Source organism: Myotis nattereri, assembly GCF_964212035.1.
Source record: "Myotis nattereri genome assembly, chromosome: 8".
Classification (NCBI taxonomy): domain Eukaryota; kingdom Metazoa; phylum Chordata; class Mammalia; order Chiroptera; family Vespertilionidae; genus Myotis; species Myotis nattereri.
The window spans coordinates 431,053-439,899 of NC_138083.1; the positions used below are offsets into that span (position 1 = coordinate 431,053).

The window sequence follows — 8,847 nt, forward strand, 5'->3', positions numbered from 1 at the left end:
ATAGTAATGGTCTGAAATTTTGATACTTAAATTATCCTCAAAACTGTTGAATGAATACTATCAAATTTTTCCTTTCGGGTTTATGCTTCTGGCTAAGAACTGACAGACTGAGGTTTAAAGTGACCAAAAATTCTTCACATGGTTTCTTGGGACCACTTGTAAGCTGCTTTTCTCTACAGTCCAAAGACAAGAAAAAGTCTCTGATTTGAAATCAGAATCGATCTGCTGTTCTGCTAGCCACAGCTCGAATATTGCCATAAACCTGTGATGGAGGATTTCCAGGATGAGGTTGCAGATGGCAGCTCTTGCCGTCTTGATGTTTTGGAAAGAGCCCAGGATGTGAGCTTCCACATCAGCTGGAACGATCCGCGTCCGCGTCCCATTCTCTGTGGTGGATTTGGCTTTTCCTCCTTTGCCAGCGATTCTCCCTACTGCCCTGGACAGGTGGTCTCCCTTTAGCGGCTTCACATCTGTACTTTCCAAGGACTCTAAGAAGAGGTCATCCAACCTAATGAGAGCAAGTGCATCCTCTACCTGAAACCCGAGAATAAAGGCTTTCACAAAATCGGCGGCTTTTGTCAGAGTGCTAACATCCTTGGTTTCTTTACAAGTCCTGATTTCTACCTTCCTCGATTTCAAGTGAAAGGAATCTGAAGTCCCAGATGTTCCAGGATGGGGGTAATTATCTTCATCCAGTTCTCTTTCCATGGCGTGTATCTGTTCGCTGGGACTGGAATTGTCCTTGTTTCTTTCCCAGCCAGGAACCCGTCCCCGGAGAGGGGCGGGAACACGGGCCTCTTCGCCGCCGGCCGGGCCTCCTCAGTGTCCATGCGGCTCGCATCCCGCCCTCCCCCGCCGCGGACAGCTCCTCCGCCTGCCTTTTCTTCGCCCTCCGGCCACCCTTGGGGGTGACCTGGGTGAAACCGTCCTCAGCCTCACCGCTCTGTGCCTCCATTGCTGCGGCCATCCTCAGGAATCCCCTTTCTTTTCTTTTTATAGATACAATTCCTCATGAACTGATGCCTAAGGCCCCACAGCTACCTGCTACGGCCCAGTCCTAACAGAAGCTCACGCTGATATTAGTGAGGAAAAGGTAAGTACGGAGAAATGTACTCATATTATTCCAGAAGGAAATAACATTGCTTATCAACATCATACAAATCCATCAGGAGGACAGGCCGTGACTGCTTCAATGTCACCAGGCCACAGGGAGCTTTCCATGAGTGAACAGGTCTAGGTAGAGACAGGGACTCCTTGTTTGACATTAGGGCCCAAGGCGTCACCTCATGTAACTACTTTGATCAGCCCAGGTTGGATCAGGTATGGCCCACACTCATTGATGTAGTCTTCCGTGCAGGGCCCTTACTGACTCTGTGAGTGACATCACACCCAGGTCATAGTGGACAGCTCAGGTTGCACGGTAACTTGGTGGCCCATGTTTAAGATTTGTTCTTTGTAACCCAGGAAATCCTGTGGGACAAGTCTCCGTCCATCCCCAGGGTGATGACAGCCCCTCACCCGGAATGTTTGCCCCTCTGGCTAGGATGACTTTTGACTAATGGGGATGGAAGCCACCAGCGATGCCCTGATGGACTCAGCCAGGGGCTGGAGCCATGGCCGCCCACAGGTCCGTGGGGAGCCAGGACACCTATGCAGCTTGGCCCCTAGTTACCTCTTCCCCAGCTCTCAGCAACCCAGGGAACCTTGACGATCAGATTTGCCAGCTTTCTACCATGAACCTTTCCAATTCTTCTCACTTCTGGCTTGGAATCATTGACCCAAATCTATACTCATGTCCTAAAGCTCTTTGTGCTCAATCTGAGTCTTGGCTGTAAGTCATGTAAACAATCCATGTGTGCTGCTGTGGACAACTCAGAAATTTGTCAGATGGTCTATGTCATCACCACAGACATTCACAATGGAAGCCAGGAGAGCCATTGGATTGGCACAGCGGTCCTCACTCCTCCATCTAGTGATGTTGTCACTCAGTATTCATAAACTGCCTTGTTTGGCGGACTCTGGAGTTAGAAATTGGCTTTGTAACTCTTAATTTTCTTCTTTTCAGAGACACCAGTCCTCATTAACTGTCTGGTGGCTAACACCCTGCGGCACACCTGCTGCTGACAAGTCCAAACACAGGCTCCATCTCATCCTGAGTGAACCAAAGGTAAGTAAACAAGGATATGCTCGTGAGTGGGGCATCCTGAGCACCTGCACTGTGACTCACACACCGGCCTTCCCGAGGTCCCAGCCACCATCCCCATCTGCCGGGGACACTGGGAGGACCATCACGTCTGCTGCGGTGCATGGAGGGGGACACGCAGCAGCCTGCGCCTGTGAGAGTGCCTGTCTTTTTCTGGGTTGAACTCAAAAGAAACAAACTTTCAGGTCATTCCATGGAGTCATATACCCAACTGAGGAGTAATCTGCCTCTAAAATCCAGAGGCCCCCCAGGCGCTGGTTCTCCATCTTGGTAGCAGGTGGGGCCAGATGCCAGCAATCATTGTTTACCTCAGACACCTGCCTGCCCCACAGAAGAGCACTGGACACAAACATATTTCACTGAGTAAGAATTCTGAATTTCAGTCAGATTTCTTCCTCAGCTACTGACTCTAAAAGTGGATAACTCTAGAGTAGTATTGTCCCACTCACTTGGCCCATTCTGCATAACGTCATCATTGTAACTGACCAGCAAGAAGTATTTCCTGTGGAAGAAAAGGGCAGTGAGGACCTTCAGCCTGTAGAGATGGCTCATCCCTGAGGGAAGATAATGAAGGTGTATGGGGGCCTTGCCACCTGAGAGAAGGCAAATTGGATTGAACTATGGAAACACGAGGAGGAGGCATTTGCCTGCACTGTAGGTGCATATGGAACAAGGTGATGGGGACTTTGAAGTTGCTCAAGCAAAGTAACCACATGGTACAGCAGCGGCATAGGGTCTCCTGTAGTTAAGAATCGGTGAGTGCACTGCCACTCTCCAAGCTGTGTCTTCTCCTCTCTCTCTCTTCGCCGTCTCCTCCTCCTCCTCCTCCTCTTGCTTCTCATCCTTTTCTTACTCCTTCTATTTCTTCTAAGCCTTCTTTCCTCCTCCTCTACTCTCTCCATCTTTTCCTCCTCTCTCACTGGCTCCTGTCCAACCTCCTTCTCCTCCTCTTCCTCCTTCTTTCTCTCAAGACAAACCAAATGCGTAATGAGGATGTGCCCAAATCCGCACTCCTGGATCTTGCAAATCCTTCATGGTGGCACAAATCTCTCGTATTCATCAGGCAGATGGTACAGCTTCTAACTTAATACTTGCACAGTTGCAGGCAGTTCTTATGGATTGGTTTAGACTTTCCACAGTTGTCTTGACTCATCGGTGATGAGCGTGTGGGATAAATCCGCTGGTGTAAGTATTTCAGTTATGCATTTTACAACCAGGAGCAACCGCAGAATGGGTGAGATCAAATTTGGACCTATTTCAAAATGGACCTGAGCTAAAATTCACTGGTCACCTGACCCTCAAAAGCTCCTAGTCTTAGTGAGGGCTATAGTATTATTTTGGATTCTGAGACCAATTTCTGTTCATAACCATTTTCCTATGGTCGCTGAATTATCTAGTTCATTGTTTCCCCCAAAGAGATAGTTACTCGGATAAAACTTTTTGAAAAGGGGCTATCAGCCAATGGGCCAACCAAAGCATTCTTCTATATTAGAGCAGGAAACAGTGGGCATTTCCATGTTACAATTTTTGGTCCATCTTTGGATGCCTTTTTCAGCCCACCATCTCAATAAACTTTATACGACTTTGATAATGACCCAAGCTGCAGATATAAATTCACAATCTCTGTCTTGTCATCCCAAATTATTAAATTCCCTTTCATCACAATGTATATTTCTTTAAACATTGTCCCTCCACCATTAATTATTTGCATACATAATCCATGTTTCCCTGCTTCTGTAAATCACAGAATTCACATGGCTCTTGTAAAGGGTAGCACACTTCCTCAAGGGTCGCACTCTGCCCCTCACCTTTAGTGTCCTGCTGGGATTTGTGTCTACTCGAGGTGGCAGCTGCTGCAGGAGAGCTCACTGCCATTATCGTCCTTGTGTGTTTCCTCTTGCACATTTTCCCAGTCCATGAACAATTCTGAATTATTCCAATTAGGTTATAGCCATGTAGGTTATAACTCTACCATTAACCTTCCCAGTTTTCTCACATCTTTGGCTTGGAACCATTGAGAAAATAAATCTCCTCATGTCCTGAATATTTTCAAGCTGAATCTGGTGTCTTGGATATAAATCAAGGAAAACATCCATGTCTGCTGTTGCGGACCACTCAGAAATTTTTCAGAACATCTATGTCATCACCAGAGACATGGAAACTACAAACTAAAAACACATTGGATTGCCACAGCGATCCTCACTCCTCTGTTTAGTGATGCTGTAGCCCAATATTTAGAGATTGTCTTGAATGGACTCTGGAATAGAACGTGGTGTTTGTTTTCTCTTAATGATTGTCTTTTATTTTCCTAGCCATCTTCCTCAATAACTGTCTGATGGCTGACGCCCTAAGCACACCTGCTACTGCTCAGTCTTAACAGAGGCTTTCCATGATCCTTAATGAACAGGGGCAAGTAAACAAAACTATGCTGGCATTCTTCGAAAACAGAGGAATGTCTCTTACTTTCAAAAACAAGAGGAAGACTGACAAAGATTCTTTTAAAATTATCCCATTATTAAATATTGGGGGATCATGTGGTTAATGACATAATACTAACTTGTACAACTTCACAGTACAACATAGCACACTCCAGTTTGTGCTCAACACCCGCAGGATGGCATCCTGGCGCTTGAACTCCTTTGCCATCGTATCCTCACTCATGCTTTCTCCCCTCAGGTGACCGCCACGGAAAAAGTCTGCAGGCAGGAGATCTTCAAGGTGAATGAGGAGGCGAACGGCCCAATCTCTGCCCATCGTGATGGGTTCGTTACCCACTCTCCTTCACAAACATCCCGAATGGTCCGCTGGAGCGCAGCCGTCCAGTTTCCGGTTGGATATTGACATCATGCAAAGTCACCGGTAAGCCAGGCCACGACTTTGCTTCCTCTGTCAGCAGGTCAGGGAGCCGTCCATGCGCCCACAGGTCTCGGCTGAAAGGGTTGGCTGTCTGGCAGGAGGGCCGGCTCTTATCTCACAGCTCTGATCCTCCGAGACCCCGTCATGTGTGAACCATCTCACCTTCATGTGGTCTCCTGTGTGTGGCCTCTCAGGCTCCGTGAGTGACCTCTCACCCAGGTCCCAGTGGACAGCCAGGTGGCCTGGTAACAGTGGGCCATGGTTAAGCACTACTTTTCTGAAACCCAGAGAGCCCTTTGTGGATAAGTCACAGGCCATCCTCAGCGTGAGGACAGCCCCTTACCCTCACTGTCTGCCCCTCAAGGCTAGGACTGCTCAGGCCTAAGGAGGGGACGCAAGCCACCAGTGCTGCGCACGTGGACCTCAGCCAGAGACTGGAAATCTGGCCCCTCCAGTCCACTAGGGAGCCGGGGTCCCTATGGGGCTTGTCCTCTAGGGTAGCTTCTTCACGTTCTCGAATGTTCTGAGAGAGGCCTCAGGGCCAAGGGTGCTGGGGCCCTGTGCCTGGCTAGGACTTTCGGAGAGAAAGGCCAGGGAGTGATGTCAGGGCAGAGCCGCACTGAGAGAGAGGCCAGGGCCTGATGGGCCCGCTATGTGGGGCCAGGTGGGCTCTCTGTGCAGGAGCTTCGGCTCCGAGCTGTTGACACTAGGCCGGACTCTGAGGCTCGCATTGTCTCTGACCATGTCACGCTGACATGGACAAGTCACAGGCATTGTTCTTTTTCTTCTTTGAATGCCAATTGTCTCTGTACTTCCTTTCAGTTTCACCATAATCTTTGCCTCTAGGTACATATCAACACAGCAGATTTCGTTTTAAAACCTAGTATTGAAGATTGAATGTCTTTCCCCATTCTAACCTTACATCACTCTCCCAAGGACAAATAGGAAAACTCAAGGTATCTGAGGCACGGACACACCTCCATGACCAGCCGGCTGCCTCGGAGCTGGGGACTCCGTGCTTCCTGCCGTCAGCAGATCCAGCCTCAAAAACAGACCAGTTTACAATCATCTCTGAAAACTGCCACGAATGGGCGGCCTGTTCTAAGCCTGGTCACCCAGGAAGGACGGGGGTAAGAGGGACATTTTGCTCCAGAAACAGAATGTCCAAAAAGGCCCAGCCCATTATTTTCCCCAGAAATGTTTGGAGGAGAGTAAAATCCCAACATGAGCTTCGAAGGCCTCTGTGCCCAGGGGATGGCGTTGCCTGCTGAGGAGGGGCAGCAGGGGGCACGGGCAGTTTCTCCACAGGCCGCAGCGGGAAGCTGGGCAGGAGCCTGGCGGGCCCCGGGTTCTCTAAGAGGTTCTTCTAGAAACAGACCCCTCAGATGCTTCCTCTCACTTCAGGTAAGAAGTTACTGTTAAGGCACTTGAGGAGTTTCCCTTCTTCAGAAAGGAGGCACAGATATGTGAGTCATCAGTGCAGCCTTAGTGGGAGACCTGAAGGTGGGGGACCCTGTAGAAGTGGACAAAGGCTGCTGCCACCACCATGACACTAAATACCCAGCGTGACTGGTTCCATGTGTCAACTTAATAGGACCGAGTGCTCTGTAACTGGAGCAGCCTGGAGGCCAGCTCTGGGCTGCACAGCCCAGCCATGAGGAAGAGCCGGCCCAGCTGCCTGCGTGTGTCCTTGACACAGCCCCTGGTGAGAGTCAAGGGCGTGGTGGACACAACACTGCTCCAGCCAGGGCCCAGGGACACCCCTGACCTTGTCCACAGGTGTTTAGCGGGGACCCACTGTGCCACAATGGTGGCGGGATGCCCAGGACACAGATGATGGAGCGGTACATGAGCCAGGGCTGTGGGGGCAGCAGTAATGGAACCAGGGCGCCAAGCTCTGTAATGTAGAGCAAGCCCCGCCTAATGCAGTCTGCAAACTGCCCGAGGCTTTCTGGGAAGAGCTGTAGGTGGCGGGAAAGAGCCAGGAGGAGCTGTGGCAGAGCTCTGCGCCCAGGAACACCCCCAGCCCAACTGCCCCCAGCAGGGGCCAGAAGTACCTTTGGTCTGAGCAAGGTCAAGGTTCACAGAAAGAGAAACAGCAAAAAGAACCAGTAAGCAGAGCCGTGCAGTGAGAGCCCCTTTCTGTGTGGGTGCAGATGCTGCTGGGAGCAGCCTGCGCGAGGGCCTGGCCTGTGCCCTGCAGCAGGAAGCTGTCCTGCAGCCGGTCAGGTAGCACAGCCTCAGCGTCCCCCCCAGACCTCATGCACCCCCTCCCATCTCCTCCCTGGCTGGGTGCTCGCCGCAGGAGGGCAGGCCCCGCACCTCCCCTCCCCCTGGCGCACTGCGCATGCATCTCTTCAGCTGTGGTTGGCTCAGCGATTCCCCAGGAGCAGTTCTCCCGCAGGTGCTCCAGCTCAGCCCGGCACCCTGTCCGATTCCCTGTCACTGGCAAGAGCCCGGTTGCACTCGGCCACCACTGGTCCCTGCTGAGCAGAGATCTGGCTGGTCCCTCAGTGCCCTGTGCCTCCAGCAGGGGGACGGCCGGGGTGTGTCACCCCTGGGAGCAGAGACCTCCCTGGGAGGTGAGGCAAGCAGGCAGCGGCCTGAGCTGGGCCACCGCCCTCGCACTCCACCCCCCAGCGGGCCAGGCAGCCTGCAGCTGAGCCTCCTGATCTTCATGCTCCACCAGGCTCCGTTCTGACGGCAACTGGCAGTGAGTCTCAAGGCTCGGAGCACAGGACTGGCCTGCAGGGAGCAGACACTCATCCCAAGACCCCCCTGCTGCTGAGTTCCATCCGGAGCCTGTCAGAGAGCAGCCGCTGCCGTAGCCGGGCCTCATCTGAGTGTGTGCCAGCTTCACGCAGAGCACAAGGCATGTCTGCAGGTGTCGCAGAGCGTTCCCCTAACCAGGAATGGCCTTCAGCGTGGAAAAGACGGTCTTTAGTGAAAGAGACCTCTCCAGAGACCTCAGCCAGCCATGCAAAGACTATCGAGTTATTCCAGGATCCGAGATCACATCTGCAGACTTTGTAACAGCCAGAGTCAATGGCTTAAGGTGTGTATTTAAACTCCAATCTCTTCTCTTAGACTCAGCGTCATAGACAGTATGTGAGCAAATAGGTGTGGCTGTATTCCCATAAAGCAGTATCTGTAGACACCAGAGTGTGCGTTTCACATCATTGACATGTTTTGGGCTGCAGGGCATTGTTTGGGCTCCAAGACAGAGGCCCAGGCTGTCTGGGTCCTGGGTCGCCATTGAACTCTCTGAGAGAGGACCAGGGCCTGCTGTGGGCCTCACTAGGCGTCTGTGAATGAGGAGCTGGGCTCCTCAATGCTGCCCTCTGCTCTTTGGGGCTGGGGGAGGCTCTGCAGGGCTAGGTTTTGCCCTCTGAGGCCCCAAGGATTAGCTCAGTGGCTTTGGGGCTAGGCTGGGCTCCCAGGCGGCGATGTCATGCTGCACATCAACACATCCCAGGCTTTGTTTGTGTTCGCACTGGCAACAAACAATTAGTTACACTGAGCCCCAGGCTGGCCTGCAGGGAACACACTTATCGCAGCCCACCCACTGCAGCCGAGTTCCATCATGAGCCTGTGCCGAGAGCAGCAAAGGCCGTGGACTGGTTTCATTGGAGTGCATCCCAACTTCACACAGAAGCATAAAAGCGTTTACAGATGGTCCAGTGTTCCTATTATCTGGAAAGTCTCAACATTGCCTAACTAGCTTGGAAAAGATTGTCCTTAGGGAAATTGACCTCCAAAACTCTTAACCAGCTCGGCAAAGACTAGAA

General features: G+C 51.6%; 1 pseudogene across 1 annotated transcript; it reads right to left on the reverse strand.

Moving 5' to 3' along the window:
- Positions 1-211: 211 nt before the first annotated feature.
- On the reverse strand, positions 212-955 carry LOC308523768 (RNA-binding protein PNO1-like; annotated as a pseudogene). The gene has a single exon. The product of its transcript is annotated as an RNA-binding protein PNO1-like (transcript).
- Positions 956-8,847: the final 7,892 nt, after the last annotated feature.